General features: G+C 42.8%; 1 protein-coding gene across 8 annotated transcripts in view; it reads right to left on the bottom strand.

Moving 5' to 3' along the window:
- LOC146798110 (cytochrome P450 2F3-like) overlaps nucleotides 1-19,203 on the bottom strand; it is a 585,105-nt gene that overhangs the window by 207,498 nt on the left and 358,404 nt on the right. Inside the window, exons 3-4 of one of the 8 annotated variants that reach the window (XM_085625334.1) lie at nucleotides 14,738-14,785; nucleotides 9,962-10,043 (exon numbers count right to left, since the gene is read on the bottom strand). The exons of 5 other annotated variants lie outside the window; for them this stretch is intronic. The gene's annotated coding sequence lies outside the window, so the exon portion shown is untranslated. Of the gene's footprint in view, nucleotides 1-9,909; nucleotides 10,044-14,737; nucleotides 14,786-19,203 lie in introns of all 8 variants that reach the window. 2 more of the 8 variants (XM_085625333.1, XM_085625332.1) reach the window with 2 other exon arrangements.

Consider the following 19,203-nt stretch of genomic DNA (forward strand, 5'->3'; position numbering starts at 1 on the left):
ACGAATATGGTTACATCAGTCTATTGATCAATCTAATACACTTAGTGAACCTTTAATGATGTTAATGATTACATATTAGCAGTTCATTCAAATGTACAACACATGTCAGTTAGTCCACACTTTGAACATAAATGACATATGTATGACATATGTATTTCTAAAATGTATATAGATGATGTATGAAAAGTGGACCCTAAGATTAGGCTGCTCCAATCCTCGAACTGATGGCCAGGACAGCCATCACAGTGTCACATTAATCTTTCTCTTGAGACCAGCTCAAAATGTAGTCGTCTTCAGCATCCTACTCCTTGTGTTTTCCAGGTGCTTCATCTCAACATAAAACCTAAGTTGACCATGCTCCAATTCTACTTCCCTTCACTTCCTTTTGAGTTCCTTTCTTTGACCCTATGCACTTGTACCCTGTACCATAGCAAACTAACAAGTCACACAAATTGAATTGATTATCATAGGTTTTAAAATAGAGCCAACATTCCACTATCTACATTTCCAGACCAAGTACCTACAGCAGCAAATCATTTTCCAATTGTTTCACATGCACCTGTAGCTTCTAGCTCTACCAAATCCTCTTTTAGTTCAGTAATGTTCTTAAGACATTTTTTCATCACCCCACTCAGAGTGTAGGTACAACATTGTTAAACCTTCAACGTCTTACAGACTTTGCCCTGCTTAGCAAGAAGGATATCTAACTCAAGGCTGTTCTGTAGAACCATAGACCTAATGGCTATCATCTCAGAATCAACAGCCAACAACAATCCAGCTGTACTACTAGCCAATTTAGCCTCTATAGCAAAAATATCTCCTACTATTTCAGAAGCACTAGTACGTTTTGGCCTGCCAGGAAATCCCAGGTTATGATCATCTAATTTTTCTTCATTCTAGATTTTCAGAAAGACTACAGCTGAATAGCAAGCGTCAGACTAATTTCTAGACAACTTGAAATAAGCACACACAATAGACTATGGAGATTTTTTGCTATGTGTTTCCTCCAAATTTGAGTTTTCACTTTCCCATGAACTTTGTGTGGACTACACTCAAACATCTATGTATACATAACTTGCCTCATTGCTGCCAATCTAAAGTCAACGCGGGTTGGACCCCTGACTCTTTAAGCTCAAGTTCTTCCTTGCCTTACTTACCTTTCCCTTGATCTTTTCCTGTTTCCTTCCGTTCCTCAATCATCCTTCTTCTATCTTCTAAGTCAGAACTTTCCAAACTGTGGTTCCCGACACAGTACTATGTCGCCTACAAATGGTGGGTGTGTCGCGGGCACTTAGCACATAACTGCTGCTAAATAAGAGGCATTCCTAGACACTCTGCTCTACGGGGGCCGGGCGATTCACAACAAAGCCTCATTAACAAGTAAATGGTCTTTTAAAGACCTGTGAAGTGCTCGGGTGCGGCTGTGTGGGTGCCCGGAAAGCTGGGGTGAGGTGACAGAGGGTGACAGATAGAGGGAGATGGATGGAGGAAAACAGAGGGAGGGAGACAGAGGTAGACAGAGGGAGGGAGACAGAGGGAGGGAAACAGAGGGAGAGAAACAGAGGGAGGGAGACAGAGGGAGGGAGACAGAGGGAGAGGCAGAGGGCGACAGACAGAGGGAGACAGACAGAGGGAGGAGGGCGACAAAGGGAGGGAGACAGACAGAGGGAGGAAGGCGACAGAGGGAGGGAGACAGAGGGAGGGAAACAGAGGGAAGGATACAAAGGGAGGGAAACAGAGACAGACAGAGGGAGACAGAATGAAGAGAGACAGAGAGAGGGAGACAGAGAGGGAGAGAGGGAGGGAGACAGAGGGAAGGAGACAGAGGGACAGAGACAGAGGGAGACAGAGAGGGAGGCAGAGGGCGACAGACATAGGGAGACAGACAGAGGGAGGGAGACAGACAGAGGGAGGGAGACAGAGGGAGACAGACAGAGGGAGACAGACGGAGACAGACAGAGGGAGGGAGACAGAGAAAGGGAAACCATTGGAGACAGAGAGAGAGGGAGACAGAGGTAGGGAGACAGAGGGAGGGAGTCCGGGGTAGACAGAGGGAGGGAGAGGGAGACAGATAAAGGGAGTCAGAGGGCAGGAGACAGAGAGAGAGGGAGACAGAGCGAGGGAGATGGAGAGGGGGAGACAGAGAGAGAGGGAGACAGAGGGAGACATCCAGAGGGAGACAAAGGGAGAGAGAGGGAGACAGAGGGAGGGAGACAGAGGGAGGGAGACAGGGGGAGAGAGACAGGGGGACAGAGACAGGGGGAAGGAAACAGAGGGACGGAGACAGATAGAGTGAGACAGAGAGAGACAGAGAGAGAGAGAGGGAGAGAGAGGGAGAGAGAGAGAGAGAGAGAGGGGGGGGAGACAGATAGAGAGAGGGAGGGAGACAGAGAGAGAGAGGGAGACAGAGAGAGAGAGGGAGGGAGACAGAGACAGACAGAGACAGAGACAGAGACAGATAGAGGCAGAGACAGGGGCAGACAGATAGAGGCAGAGACAGACAGAGACAGAGAGACGGAGAGGTAGACAGAGGGAGGGAGACAGGGACAGACAGGGACAGACAGAGACAGACAGACAGATAGAGGCAGAGACAAACCACACTGTAAATTTGGCCAGAGAGAATGTTTGTGAGTAGCCATGCTATAACGCAACACACGTGCGTAGCTGTTGTGATGGGGTGTCCCTGCAATGATCCGGCAGCGCTTTGTGATAACGCGCCACCTCGCAGCTGGCTGTGAGGAAGCGACACCCGTTTCTAGGAAAGCCGTCTCCCGTGTAAGGCTGGTTTGATATCCAGATTCTCACTTAATTACGTTCCCGATGCGGAGATGACAGGAGTGTGCCAATACACCGTCTGCGGCCTGCTGCAAGCTGAGGCTCGGGCCTGCCCTAGTGATGGCGGCCGATGGCTGGCCAGACGATGTCAGCGCCCAGGAGAGCGCGGTTTACCACAGAGGGAAGGGTTGAAGGTAGAACACTGATAGATAAAGAGCGGTCTTATCGCTGGCAGGAAAAGGTGAGCCTGAGCATCGGCAGGAAATGCTGGCCTTCAGCACCACTAAGGGAAGCTGACCTGAGTCAAAGAAAAATACCTATGCACTTTAAGAGAGGCTCCAGCATAGACTGACGCATCCCTCCCTTTCGCAGCATGTGCCACAGTGTGGAACATTCTGGAAAGGTGCACAGTAAATGTTTACCCTCTTTAAGTCTATAAGTGCACGCATTTGCACACTGCCATGAACACTTCCTATCTGACTTAATGGGGCAAAGCAGACATCCAAGTACGTACGAAGTCCGAGAACCATGACTCATACTTTAAGAATTTATCTTTAACATAACTACAATTGGTTGCTGTAAATAATTTAATGAAAGCCTTAGTCGCAGGGGAATTAGAATGTTATTCTCAGAGTCATCAGGGATAAGCCCCTCATTTAATCTTGCAAAGAAAAGAAAAAATTAAAAGATGCCCCAACCACCCAGGTCAAAACTCCTTGGCTTGAAATTTTCAATCAGCACAATCTGATTAATGATCACTAAAAGTAGCAGGGGGTAAATATTAGAGGTAATATGGGACTCAACATCCAGGCCTCAATTTTGTTTGCTGCAACTGTCAAGTACTTGCGAATGTACATATTCTAACAGAGTATACAACTTGTGCGTTGCTGGAATTTCCTCTCTTGCAGTACGATTCTTACTACCTGTTTGTATGTCCTTGGCACATAGCCGTTGAGGTTGCACAACTTCAAAAGACCAACCACCGGAAAAAAGCCCCCAGCAATAGTACATTTTGTTTTATTAATGGTGGAAGAGTGGTACGTCCACTTAGTCATAAAAAAGGTCCTGGTCTTCAAAGATTGGTCTTGGTTTTATGTTATTTTTTCCTCAGGATTTCCACTAGCTCACTAATAGACTTGGTTAACTGTTTATGAAAGCCACTCAAAATGGGACAGCCTGACTCAATCCTGAACCTTCTGCTATAGGCTAAGAAATCAAGCAGTTTCGTCACTGTGGAGCTGGGAGCAGTGCTCAACGTGTGTCGTGTTCACGAATGGTGAAACTCAGAACTTTGTTGGCGATACAGACACCGAGGAACTTAAATCATTTCAAGTTTCTAAAAGCAGCAATGTCAGATAGATGGATGTGGCCATTTGCAGGTTATCACATCACAAACTCAGCCTAATCCATTTACCTCCAGGAATCAACATGGCAGATACATTCAGAAGACAAGTTCTTTAGAGGTGGGACCCAGCATGTATGCTTGCAGTACAATTTCAAATGGAAAAACCTTTTATATTTTGAAGACCTCTAATTAATGTATAATTCTGAATCTAGGAAAAAAGGAATCTAAAACCATGCCAACTGTTAGACCATCCTAAAACTATCAAAATCACTGGCTCCAGATGAAGAAGTTACTTACCAGCAGTAAGGATCTTTCTGGTTGCTAATCTATCTAACTGCAGATTCATCAACCTTAGGGTGGTAAGTCTGGTAAATACAAAAAGGCTGAAAGGGGCAACAAGTAACCTTCAACTGGGCCCAAGGCAAGACAGCACAAAAATCAGAACATTTGACAACTTTGCTTGTAATGGGTCTGTGTGGCGGGAATTACACCAGTCCACAAAATGTTCCCGGTGTCATAATGCAGCACACATGGTAGCAACATTATTCCACTATTTTCTCATTTTAACACATTAATGTTGCCGGCAAACGTGTGCCCTCGTTAGTGCCAATTTAACACGTGCAGACAGCAATTTGCAAACAGAATGCGACCAATTAACTTTTGAAAAGGGTGTCTTACTGTCTGGCCAAATGTGTGGCCTTTTTTGTAACTTTTGATGTGTTGGTGCGTTTTTAGAAGGAAAAATGCCTAACATCTTGGGTTCATAGAGTACTTTCCTTCTCCTGTAAGTGCATTACTAGCATATGTTCATGTTCTGAATGTTGCCATCCATTTTATTGCTTTCGCCCCTATCATTTTTCAGAATGCATTTTATGTTATTTGCCTGCTTGGGTGATGCCAATCCTTTGGTCTTGAGCTGTGTAGCAAAGAAGCATTTTTCCTCTTGGATTTGGATGACGATGTCAGGGGTAGAGCTTGTGGGGCTGTCTTGTAATACCCTACTGTTTGGTATCTATGTTTACTGGAGTATTCTTAAGTGACGGCTTCGGTTGACAGCCAGGTCACTGGGGTGAGTTGGTTTTGTTTGCGAGCATCGCCAGGGAATGGAATTCAGTTTTTATGATTTCAGATGGGATAGTTCATTGTGAGCCATTATTAGTTTCACATTGTTCTTCCCATTTTAAAATAAGAAAACTTGTACAGACCTTTATTAAGGAGATATTAGTAGATTGTTCGTATATTTCTCTTTTTCTCATGCAATGAACCATTCAATGTATCTTCTATTATAGGCCCTTGCTGGTATTGTGTGGGGGCCCTGCATGCTGGAAGGAACTATTATAACTATAATAAGACTTTTTATTGGAAAGAAGCGCTATGACTTATGAAGAATGTGGTATTCAACTGTACATAATGCTGTTTAGTTGTGTTGCTCTATCACTCACTGGACATTGTTACAGGTTTCCCACAAGAGAATGGTCCATGGTTAATCAGGAAAATTCATAGCACTTTATCCTGCTTCACTGAGAAATCTCACTAGGAAACGGTGTGAAGTCAGGTTTTCAGGACATTCTTGGTGCAGTGTCTTTCTGTGACTGAAAACATCAGTCAGAATTACAGCAATATTGACTCACCCTTCCATACTGCCAAAACATTGGTAACTATATTGCCTGTATATTACAGCACTTAGAAACGGAGAGTGGTCCCATCTGAGTTCAATGCGCAGAGACCAGCTGATAAGTTGCATGATTGCTTTACCACTCACAATTTCCCCTTCCTGAACGGGTTTTTGTATAACTCATATTCAGCAAGGCAGCAGGCAGACTTTGTGCATGGTTGGAAGGGTTGGCAGTGCGTGCACCCGCTCTTCTTGTTCCCTAAATCCCTGGGGCATATGTCAATGTGTGCATGATTATATTCTTGTTTCAGGCACAAACCTAACCTTACACCCAGTTTTGCCAGTCACTGTCTTCGTTAGAACAGATTCACAATTGCTTTATTAACCTTGCTGTGTCCTCAAATTTGCTTGAAAATGCACCATTTGTCCACTTTTTTCCCAAAATTTTCTCCGGGGGGAGAACCCCCCCGAAACCCTCTTGGGTGGTTTGGGCTCGCTCGCCAGCAGGTGATCTTTGTGCATGGTTGAAAGGGTTGGCAGTGCGTGAACCAGCCCTCTTTGTGCCGTAAATCACTGGGGCTTGTGTCAATGTGTGCATGATTATATTCATGCTTCAGGCACAAACCTAACTTTACACCCACTTTTGCCAGTCATTGTCTTTGTTAAAACAGATTCACAATTGCTTTAGTAACCTTCCTGCTTTCTCAAATTTGCTTGAAAATGCACCATTTGCCCACTTTTATTTCAACATTTTCTTCCGGGGGAGAACCTGCCCGAATGCCCCTTAGGTGGTTCGGGCTCGCTCGCTACGCTCGCTCGCTACACTGCCCTACTGTGTCCCAAAATATGTCACCAACATGAAAAGTTTGAAAAGCTGTGCTCTAAGTCATCACTACTTTTCTTCACAACAGCCGTCATGGAACATATCACATTCTATCTATGGGCATGGGCAGTGTCAATCTTATCTAGAGGCTGGAAAAAGCTCCAAACAGTGTTCCTCTCTTTCACATTAGCTTGTGGGATTAAATGTTTGTACATGAGGACTTCTGCGAAAATCAAATCATAATTTAAGAAATAACCAAAATGAGCTTGTCAATGTAAAAGACTAAGGGCCTGATTATGAGTGGGTAGGTTAATTCGGACCCATGCATAAACTTCATTTTACGCATGGTTCGGAATTACTAGTTTTCAGGTATTTAATGCATCCAATAATTATCTTATGCATTAAATACATAAAGCGTTGTTAAATTTCGGTAGGTCAAACCTGACGATTTTTAACGTGGCAAATATGTACTCTATTTACTATACCCATGTGCTTTAAACACCAAAATCTGCATGTTATTTCCCGCAAATACATAATAGGTGCTATGTATCGCACCCGATAAATAACGTACCCCGTGGATTCCTTATATAGCAGGGAAGCTAAATCACACCTATACTTGTAATCAGGGCCTAAGCAAAATACTTTAGGAAATATCATAAGTGAGGGGAATATGGTGATATGTGATACCCTCAGCTACTGAAGCAGGCAATTGGGTAGACATAGCAGTCATTGACATCCATGGTGTCAATATATTCATAAAGGAGTCTAAAATAAGCATTGTTCTGCTCTACTGGCTTTATTTAGTCCTGAGATTCTTCTTGGGAAGCAGCTGTGCATTTTACAAATGACATTCATTCATCCATTTATTGGTCACCAGTATAACTTGGAAAGAGCCTTTCCAGCGAGGTTCCAGGTAGTCTTCCAATGTGCTTCATAACCAAGACACAGTCTTCAGGACTAAGGTAATGGCACTGCCCTTGATGCAGGAGAGCAGTGACAGCTCTAACAAGTGACACAGCCAGCCCTTTGCAGTAGTTGACAGTCACATCTAAAAGATTCACAAACATATTATTTTCTATCCCTTGGAGTCATTCTGGTAGTCCTTTGTTCAGCATTGGAACAGTGCTCAAGCAGCAGGGCAGGTGTCTGAGGGTTAAAGGCAGGCTTTGGGCAGCAGAGCAGACCTTCCAGGTGATGCAAAGCAGCTCTCTAAAGTACACAGCAGTCCAGAGGGGCAGGCAATCCTCTGACAGTCCTTCCAAAGGTCTAGAAAGTGAAAGGTTTGAGGGTCCTATTTTTACACCTGGCACCTTCTCTGAAGTAGTAGAAGTCTCTAGAGATTTCCATTTGAATGCTTGAAGTTTCCTGCCTCCCCTGCCCTGGTTCCAAGCTGGCTGCATGAACAATGCAATGGCGACAAGTCCTTTGTGTGAAGAAAGGGCAAAGCCCATCCAGTTGTATGTGGCGCTGTGCCCATCTCTGCCCCTGCATCTTGCCAGTGATGGACCATAGGGGAAGAGCTAATCCCTCTATTGTGTGGCTCTCTGGAGGGAATAAACAAAGTCCATCTGCAAACTACACCCAGTCATGTGACTCCAGAACAGGTCTCAGGCACCAAATAGTTAGGGCAGGAAAATGCCAACTTTCTAGAAGTATTGTGGAACAAGAGCCACCCTTAAATCTATGGGAACATGGGCTACCAGTACTTTAAATTTACAGTGGTTCTCATTGGTCTCATTTGAATCATTTAAAGATTAATCAGTCAAAATGGCTGTGTACACTTAGGCCCAGATAATGAGCCTGGTGGTCCACGGATGCCAGACTTGCGGGGGTGCTGCGGTAGTGGTGGCATGACGATCTGATGACGAATTGGGGAGTGGGACCACCACAGTCACCAGGGAGCCGCAATTCCCTGGTGGAGTTGTGGTGGTCAGGAGGCATCCATATGCTTGGTGGGACCACCGCAGCCCCACAAAGCATATTAATGGTTTTCTCTCCGCTAGGGCTTACATGGAGTTTCTTACTCCATGTAAACCCTGGTGGAGAGGAAACAAAGGTCGCCCTACAGGGTCCTCTGTGCCTCCTCCGCCAGTGGATGCACAATGGGGCACAACATGTGCCCCCCCCTGTGTGCATGCGCACCAGTTGCTGCATCAGTTGCTGCATGGCTTGGACTTTTCAGTTCATGCCGTGCAGGAACTGTTTTTGGAGTTCTCATTGTAGTTCCTGTTTTTCAAGGCACAGCAGTAGGAGTGCCCAAAAAAGACCGGCAGACCTAAGAAATACTAATAATCTGGGGGGCAGCCTCACCACAGGTTTGGCAGGGCGGTGGCGGGGCAGACCCAGCACCGCACCACCAAACTTGTAATCAGGTCTTTAATGTGAACAAGAATTAAAAGATGTAACAGTCAAAAATTGGCTGGGTGCACTAAATGTAAACAGGAAACAAGAATTCATGACCACCAAGTATTACTTGTAATAGTATATTGAATTACAATTGCTCATAGAAGTGCAATATGTCCCAGTGAAAAAGAAAAACCACAGCCAAGCGCATTAAAAAACAAACGAAGGCAATCCTTAGTCACATTTTTGTTTGCGAATTTCTTTACTGAGAAAAACAAACAACATATTCAATCAATAACTATTAAGCCAATGTCCAATATCTTTGTTTGTTTGCTATATGACAATGACGATTCAATCCTCAGCGTAATACAGGGGTCTCATCAGGACAGAAATAATGCCTGGGACATATTGGCAAGTAGTGAATGACTGCGGTCTGATTCTGTGGTGATGGGGAACCATGTGGTACATGACTAATTCAGAATTGTACTCACTGCAAGGTTGTTGTACCCTCAGGCGCATTGGTATTTGTGTAATTTAGGCTGGAACAGCGTCAAGGCTGTACCAGTGTCTCAGTGTGTTTGGGCACAAAGGCATAATTTGTTGTAGGCTCTCAGTAGGCCCAGTGCCACTTCAGTCAGCGTCAACATTAAAAACACTGCGGTACGATGACCACTGTGCCTGAGGGTACAATTTCCTTTCACCCAACAGCCTTGCAGTGTATCAGTGCACAGACACAAACCAGGAAACAAATAATGAGCCTCATAAGCTTCATTTTATTGAGATATTTCTCTAATAGCCCCTTTTTCCCTCAGCTTTTCGCGAACTGTAGATTAGATTTTGAAATATAGTTCAAAGACTGAGAAGAATTTAACAACATTTTCTTCAACAAATGTTTAACCACAGGCATCTTCAGTGACCAGTTTGCAACACATTAGCTCACTGAAGCATTCCATTCTCAATTCCAGGCAAACGGGGGATTGTACAGTTCAGCTAAGAGTAGATCCTCACTTTAAGCTAAGTTTTTGCTTAGTATGTCAAGATTCTGAATTTGATCCATAACCTGTAGTTGAATCCTGTAAAAGGTTCTGGTATTGAGGACGTCTTGATCCATGTAGACAATACTTCATTAGGCCACTAGCTTCCTGAGAAAACAGAAGCATAAGCTTGAAATGGATCTCAAAATAAGGATTTTCTACTGGCAGGTAATTTCATGACACAATGCCACAACAGCTTTCCACTAGTGCAGTTCCCTCTTATTACTTCAATGTCAGGCTAAGCAGAGGCTTTGAGCAAATCATACATTGACTTTAAGGAGCTACCCCTGTTGGCTTTCTATATCATCTGACCTGATTGACTCAAAAGCTATTAGTACTCAGGAATCCATGGACTTGAATTAATGAAAAAACATATTTTTTTAAATGCAAACTATTACACTGTTGGGCATCCTGGTGCTGAGGAGTATTGTAAGACAACCTGGCTAGGGAGACTCAAAGCCGTAGATTTTTACTTTTTCATAATGCAAGAGGACTAGTAATACTTTTGATAGAAAGAGGAAGGTTATGCTGCTGTTTAGAAGCCAAGAAAATGAATCAACCACTAATTTGATCTTTCCTTAGTACAGGTTGCATGAGAATAAAATGTGAGGGAATGTAATGACTGGGGCAGTTTAGTATATACATGGGACTTGTTGAATGTGTCAAATCAAATATATAGAAAGATCTTTATGTGATCGGACCCTTATCCAAATGGAAAAATAACTTTTGAGAAGGGCAAATGTAGTTTTCCACTCGTAAAAAAGGCCTATGTGTGTGTAAGCCAAATAGATTTTAGGACTGAGCCCACTGTGTCGAAGGTACAATCCAAATAAATGAGGGACTCATTTAGAACGTGAAATACGGTTTGTACTCTGTCAGGGTGATGAAGTAAATACTCTGTTTCCTTGCCAGCATACCTGGTCTCTGCGCTTAGAGGTGTCCACCAGCTCAGCAGACATTTCTTGTCATTGGCAAGAATCGCTGTCAAGGCAGATCATGTCAATGTTTTAAAAGTTTGACAGATGGTACTGTTAAATTGATGGACATTTCACCAAGGTGGGACCTAATTTTTGAAAAATCTAAACCTAATGACACCCACACTTTGGGACTTGTCTCTCATGATATGGGGATAATTTCAATATTTTTACTGTTCCTTGTTGCCAAGTTTTATGCTGCAAAGAAGGACAGTAAAAATTGGCTACCAACTCTTAAACTGGCAGGTGATTGAATCGCAAAACTCAGATGGTCCCTATTCCATTGGTCCGCTAGAGCATTATCCTGGGGACAAAGCCGTTGTTGGGATACTGAAGGCCCGCCCATCTGTAACTCAGTTGGGAGGACGAAGAGTTTGTGTAAGAGGGCAGCTGCAATGGAGTATCCTCTCTGTCAAACTTTAAATAAGGACCTTAATCTGTAATAGTTAGTTAATAGAAATATGGTGTAACTTATAATATATAATCATATCTTTGCCATTCCAAACGCCTCTGCAGGGCAGTGTTGGTACTATATTCTGGTTGACCCATTTAAATGGGACATAGTTTGACCATGTCAAAAGAACACCTCTTAATGAGAAATGCAGGAAATCCTCTGATGACATTCTAGTACCTTTCTCTATAGCTGTGAATTCTGGCTCTGAAATCAAACCCACAACACCACCTATTTCAGGGACAATTTGGGGTCCGGTTCAGGGACCAAGTAATAAAGAGGGTGTCAAAGGGGTCAGGGAGACTGTGTCCAGCTGAGAGGAGTAGCAGGGTCAGGCTGTACTTTTGCACATAGCTTGCCTGACCATCACTTGTTTTTACCGAATATTTGACGATACATCGCATGCCATTACATCGCATGGCATTACAACACGGTTGTTACAACGGAAGTGTTAATACAAAGCGTTGCCATTACATTGCAAACTTTTACCTCGCATCTGCCTTTAACACTCATGCCATTACAAGACAAAGGCATGCGTGGTAAAGGAATACAATTGGTAAAAGTGCTTAAGGAATATATATATATTTTATGCTGGGCACTGGCCAGGACTGACTGGTTGCCGTGTGGATTATTCTTGCATAAAACACCGAATTTGCACTTGAATCCATTTGAGTGGTCCGTACCTATTTTTGCGCCGGTGGAAGGAGGCAGCGAGCCAGGATTTGTTCTATCTATCTATCTATCTATCTATCTATCTATCTATCTATCTATCTATCTATCTATCTATCTATCTATCTATCTATCTATCTATCTATCTATCTATCTATCTATCTATATAAAATATGTTTCACCTCCCCAATTACCCTTACTACCCCAGTACCCAAACCCTCTAAAATACTATACTTACTCTTACCACCCCAATACCCATACCCTCTAAACCCTAAAATTTCCCTTGGCACCCCAAAACCCAAACCCAGCCTGAATCCTAAAATTACTGCTGACACCCCAAAACTCATACCCACCCTGAACCCCAAAATTACCCCGGCACAAAAAACCTATACACACCCTGAACTCCAAAATTACCCCTGGCACCCCTAACCCATACCCATCCTGAACCCCAAAATTACTCCTGGCACCCCAAAACCCAAACCCACTCTGAACACTAAAATTACCACTGGCACCCCATACCAACCCTGAACACTAAAATTACCCTTGGCACCCCAAAACTGAAACCCACCCTGAATCCTTAAATTACCAATGGCACCCCAAAACCCATACCCACCCTGAACCCTAAAATTACCCTTGTCACCCAAAAACCCATACTCACCCTGAACCATAAAATTGCCTTGGCACCTCAGAACCCAAGCCCATACTGAACCTTAAAATGACCCCTAACACCCCAAAACCCATACCCACCCTGAACCCTAAAATTACCCTTGGCACCCCAAAACCCATAAGCATCCTGAACCCTAAAATTTCCCCTGGCACCCCAAATCCCATACCCACCCTGAATCCAAACATTACCCCAGGCACCCCAAAACCCATACCCAGCCTTAACCCTAAAATTGCCCTTGGCACCTCAAAACCCAAACTCACCCTGAACCCTAAAATTACCCTTGGCACCCCAAAATCCATACCCACCCTGAACCCTAAAATTTCCCCTGGCACCTCAAAACCCATACCCACCCTGAACCCTAAATCTACTCTTAACACTCCGAAACCCAAACCCACCCTGAACCCTGAAATTACCCTTGCTACCCCAAAACCCATACCCACCCATATGCGTTGTAATGGCATTGCGATGTAATGGTAGTTGCGTTGTAACAACCGCGTTGGAATGGCAACCCATTGTAACATTCACATTGTAATGGTTGTTTCCCACCAGTAGGATCCCCGGGGCACTTGTAATCAAGCAGAGCAGTATCCTATCGAGCAGTACGGCTCCGCCAAACCTATGAACAAGTCCAGGATATGATGATAGTGTGTAATGCCTTGTCCCTCGGATGCAGGAATTATATTTACTTTTTAAGAAGTTGAAGAAAAAAATACAATGTTTTTATAATGAAAGAATACAACATAATATTATTCTTATATTCGTTATTGTCCAATTAATTAAAATCATTATAATAAAAACAACACATTTTTATAAAACCAAACTATTTCATATGTTACTTACAGATGAAGTAATGACATACCTCAATAGCCATTGGAATTACACATACTACCATAGAACAATATTTCATTCATAACCTGGTAAAACATTGCATTTCATTATTAATCACCATATATATTCCTAAAAACCATCCATACAATTAATCTTTGAACCCTCTCTCTGGTCTTTATGCAGCTCCTTAAAAGAAGCTATACATGAGATAAACACATATTCAGTCCAATTATAATCTTAATGCTTAATGTATAAAGTGCATCCGTGCTTCTTAAGATTTCCTTATACATTAGATACTATATCATTAGCGAAAAATAGACATAGTTGAAATTTATCCAGTTAAATTACCAGTTTGGGAGTAACAATATAGTTACTGTCATAGCCACTTTCTATTCTCATAATATGACCAAAACATCGCCCTGAGCCAATTTTTTCTCAGCTAAAAGGATACATTTAACAAAGTGAACTGTTAAATTAATAATACGATCTTGAAGGCACAGTATTATCGCTTAGCGACACGTTCTCACCCCTTGATCCTTGAATATTGGTTTTAAAAGTATTAATCTCTCCTGACGCAATTTGGGGCAAATACATGCAATGTGCAATAATGTTTCATTAGTACAGCCAAATAATCTACATTTTTGTGATTGCCAATCTTGTACCCATCTAGGGATCCCATCTTTTTTTGGATAAAGGCCAAACCTAAGATTAAGCAATATATCCCTTATCGCCAGTTTAAAAAAAGAGGTTAGATAGGATTGGGGCTCAATTTTATTATACGAGTTAATAACCGACCAGGCATGCTTTTCTTTGCGGTCATATCCTGATATAACAAAAATGATACAAATTTAGTTGATTGATTTGAAATCTGTTTTAAAACAGTCTTATTTCAAACCATATCCCCAAAAGATGGGAGCTTGAAAATATTGAAACTTTCCGTTAAATATAACCTCCATGGGCTGGTATACCCTTTCTTATTCATTTCTTGCCACCACATAAATGCAAGTAGACATTTTAAAAACGCAACTTGCCTCACCAATGTTTGGTTTAACAAACCAAGCTCCAATCTAACTATAGCTTGTCCAACATTTTTTCGGATCCTAAAAATTGATTTAAAAACTTTTATTTGTAATGTATACAACAGTTGGCTATGTTTGCCTCGAAAAACTATTGACCCATATGTAAGCGCAGGAATGAGTCTCGCCTTCATTACCTTAATAGGTGCTTGTAACTTGGGCATTAAAGTTTATCTCGCAATGATCTAAAGGCAAAAGACAAGGAATAAAACATTTTCTCAGATGTATGGAGTGAATTCATTTTTCAAGAAAAAGAAAGGAAAATGTTAAACTTTTGTACTGAAAGAAACTATATCTAACTTTATGGCTCACCAGAAATTTTCGAAAGTGCATTCTTGCCAGCTTCGACAAAGTTGAAAAACAAAGAGAATTTGCTTTTTTCTCTTGTGTTCTCCTGAATCAATTTACTATCTCCTCGGCTCTGCAAACCTCTCGTATATGCTTTTTATGGCTGCAAGTGTTGTGTTTGTTATGTGGGAATTGATCATTGAACACCAGCTACATGCATTGCCATATTTTTGTCCATATTTATAAGTAGATCGTACCTTTTATCACTGTGCAGTGCAATAAGTCACAAGCAGTCTTTGCTCACACTTCTATAGGGTTACCTCAGCTGACCCTCTCACAGTTGCTTTTTTTTGGAGGCATACTTACGCCACTGGTGTTCACGTTGACATTTTTGTTTCCTTAGGCCCTACCCACATATAGATTCCCGCAACTTTTACCTCACCAATATCCTGAAGGTTAACACCCTCACACACGCTTTACCATCCACCGCACTTTCTCCATGGAAGGTTTTACCCGTCTTTGCCCAAAGTGCAGTGTAACTATATCAATTAATCTTTATAGAAAACATTGGATTGAAGCTTATCAGTAAACACTGAACTGTAGCAGGCATGCAGTAAAAGGCACTAAAACAATAATAGATGAAAGCTACTACTTTTTAAAGGTGAGCAGTTGGGGGCAGATTTACAAGGAACTGATGCATCTGCATAGATGCGTCAGTTTCCTTGCGCCAGTGCCAAATGTCCTTGGCCACCATGGAACCGCTGTATTTACAATGCTACTGCCGCTTCTGTTGGCACAAAAGTGACGCATTGCTGGAGTTGCTCATGAAAGTGACGTAACTCCAGCAATGTGCCACAACAGATAGGTGAGTCCAATACAAAAAGCCCTGCGTCATTCCTTACGCCTGGTCTGAGCAGGTGGAGGGATTTTGAAGCAGTGAAGGCATAGAGTGGCACAGTGAAATTTACAAAATTGCACTGCGTCAATTCTAAATGGCTTTTGGCATGGGAACGACCACCGTGCATACATTATACCTGGTGCAGGCATAATGTGACGCAGGGCTTTACAACGTGACACATCTACCTAGATGCGTCACGTTGCAAACTGGCCGCATTGTTTGTACCGCTGTTGCATCAAAAAAGTGATGCAATGGCGGAGCAAGGGTCAAAAGGGGCTTGTAAATCTCCCCCTGAGACTATTTAGACAGTGGTTGCAAAGCAGCAATATACTTACTATAATCTCTCTGACATCACCTTGTTCTCCAAGTACTGATTGATTCTGGTATTAGGCCTCTCCCAAACACTAAGTGACCCAAGAAAAACATAACATATATATTTCTCTCTAACATGGATGGATGAGATAAAGGGGACTCACACCCACACAATATCCTGCCATATACAAATCCAACGGGGCAGGGGCAACTTTAGTGCTGGTGGCGCAAGCTGCAACAACAGTTTTTGTTGCCCCCCCACCAATGACCTCCTTCAAGGATCCCCTCGATACCACCCTTCAACGCGGACTCTCATCTCTCCATAGCACCTTTTTCACATACGGTCTATTTGTTTTGAAGTGCTGAGTGGGGTTGGCTTTGCTAACAACAATGTTCATCTACCAAATGAACCCTTTATAGGAACATTGGGAATGGGTAATGAAACAATAGGGGAAAGAACATTGCGTACTAACCTACATTATACATATCACAGGCAGCTCTTTGTTGCCTGTTCATAAGTCACTGCTCTATATTAGGACTGTAACTTTTTAAGTGCTGTAATAAACAAATCTCTGTGACAAAAGCAATAATCCACTGAGCTATCCACATAAAATACAGTTCTGTGATCTGCATGGTACTGGTTCTTTGCACAGGCATATTAACCCTCTGCCCCAATTTATGATGACTAAAACTGTTACTGGACAAAACTCTGACCTCTCTCCGGTAGAAACATTATTCACCAGAGTTATCTTGACATTTTTATTGATGTCAGAATATTGCTTGACACTCAGGGAACTCTGGAGCAGGTGCTTTTAAAACCATAAGTTATGTTTCAGCACAGCACCCCCTACCCCAAATGGTCAGCGCCAGGTGTGGTTGCACCTGTCGCACCACCCTAGAGCCAGCCCTGCAACTGAGAGCAGCACACCTTAAAGTGAAGGTGAGGGCTACCAATACTAGTATGAGGAAGGATGTTGAAGTAGTGAAGATTGCCAAAGAGTAATCGTCCAATTACCTCCTCATATCCACCCTCTTCATAGGGTGTCTAAGGGTGAGGGAGGCTTTGCCCAGCTGAGAAGAGTAGACAGGGTCATGCAATACTTTGTCACACACCTTTTGCCTGACCATCACTTGTTTTAACCAGCCAGCAATTCCACCTGTTGCAACCAGGCTCAGTGATCCTACTCTCAGTCTTCCTGGGTGCTCGAACCCAGAATGGTCATCAGGCCAATTCACCTCCCATATCCAAGGACATTGTCTCAGCTCTGGGATGAAGTGCACAACTATTCAGGTCCTGGGAGACAGTTGGAAGCTCATGCAAATTAACTTCTAGAGGCTTTAGGCAGGTTAAAGGTGGCTTTTAAAAGTACCTTTTGTGAAATAGTTGCCAATTGATTGGATTTGTAATAGACATTTTAAAAAGTCCAAGACTTAACTTTTTGTGTTGTTCCTCGGCAGAGATAACGTTATTTAACTTTAATGATAACTCTGGGTGCTTTCCTATGATTCAGCTAACTCTGCTACAGAGAAAACAGCTTTTTAGGCCTTTTCACTATGATATGGTTGGCATTGAACGTATAAATGTCCTGCTCCTAAATCCATGCACCCTGCCGTATGGGCACTTAAGGCTAACTTAGGAGTGACATTAATATTTAAAAGGATGGTTAAGGCCTGTCAAAATGGCTTATTTGACAGGGCGAACCTACAGTTTAAACCTGCACATCCAGCTTACTAGTGGTGTGCCTGCGATCATGTTTTGCATTGTCACTTTAGTAATGTCATAATATGGGCTACAGTTCACTAGTGACATTTAACTTACAGGCTCTGTGTAGACTTCAAACCACACATTAGGGACTTACTGTTATCTAAAAAATGTCAATCAGGAGTATAGCCAAATTCGACCTGTTTTAGGAAAATTATCACATGCACTTGTGCCTGTTAGCAGAGTCCATTGCAAAAACAGGAGCATCAGTCCAAACAAATGTGGTTTATCATGCAAAAGGAGGCATTTTTCTACACACAGGTATTATAGACTTCATGCTGTAAATATAAAAAGAAACATAAATAAATCACAGCATCAAATGAAATAAATCACTTATCTATAATCAGAAAGTGTGCTTTATTAATGACTGCCATTGTTTGTGCTTCTCATTATATATGTGATCATTTAAAAGAAAGAAGCCTAGAAAATGCTTTAATAGTCCAAATGTTATAATGCAAGACAACAATTCTATCTCCCACCATACCTAACCTACCTATTGTACCTACCTATTATACCTAACCTACCACACCCACCTATCTAGCATGCCTACCAAGCTCCTTTCAATGCATCCTACTGTACCTAAAACCAAAATTAACCTACTTTTCGTAACATACCCTACCTTTCATAGGGAACCTATCACAATTTCCATACCTCCCCTATCAATCATACCTATTATGCTTACCTATTTACTGTATTTTATGCTCAGTATTCTTATATTTTTGATTGTATTTAAAAGAACCAGTGGCCTCTCACAACTGTGTCCAAAGAAAGGGTCAGTTCTAGACTGGTAGTAAAAGTTCTTTCGGCGCTGTCATTATCAGTCAGAACTCCAAACTTGTGCCATTGGTGCCCGATAAGGGTGCTTCTCAGACACCTCATACCACTCGATCTGGCCGACTAGTGCAAGTCCCTCAGCGACTTAACCCCTTCGTCGCGGCAGGAATTCCGCCGCGGCGCTGGGGGGGGTTTGGGGGCAGCGTGGTGGCGCTGTGCTCGTGACGGAACCACTCCGTCACGAGCCACGGTTGAGCTGTGCTCATGACGGAGTGGTTCCGTCACGTCTCCGCCCACTGCGCTAATCGCCCGCACAGGCGGGGAATTAGCGCCACGTGGGCGGAGCGGCCGCCAACGGCCGTAGCATGATGGAACCACTCCGTCATGAGCACAGCGCAACCGTGGCTCATGACGGAGTGGTTCCGCCATGAGCGGGGAAGGGGTTAATGAAGAAATGTGATATTATTGTTTGTATTTTTATTTAACAAAGGGAGAGGTTCCTCTTGATTGTAGAATCTAAAAATCTGTTGTCAGGGGTCCTGTACTTATACCCCTAAAAGTCTTTGAAG

The sequence above is a fragment of the Triturus cristatus genome, chromosome 9 (assembly GCF_964204655.1).
Source record: "Triturus cristatus chromosome 9, aTriCri1.1, whole genome shotgun sequence".
Lineage (NCBI taxonomy): Eukaryota > Metazoa > Chordata > Amphibia > Caudata > Salamandridae > Triturus > Triturus cristatus.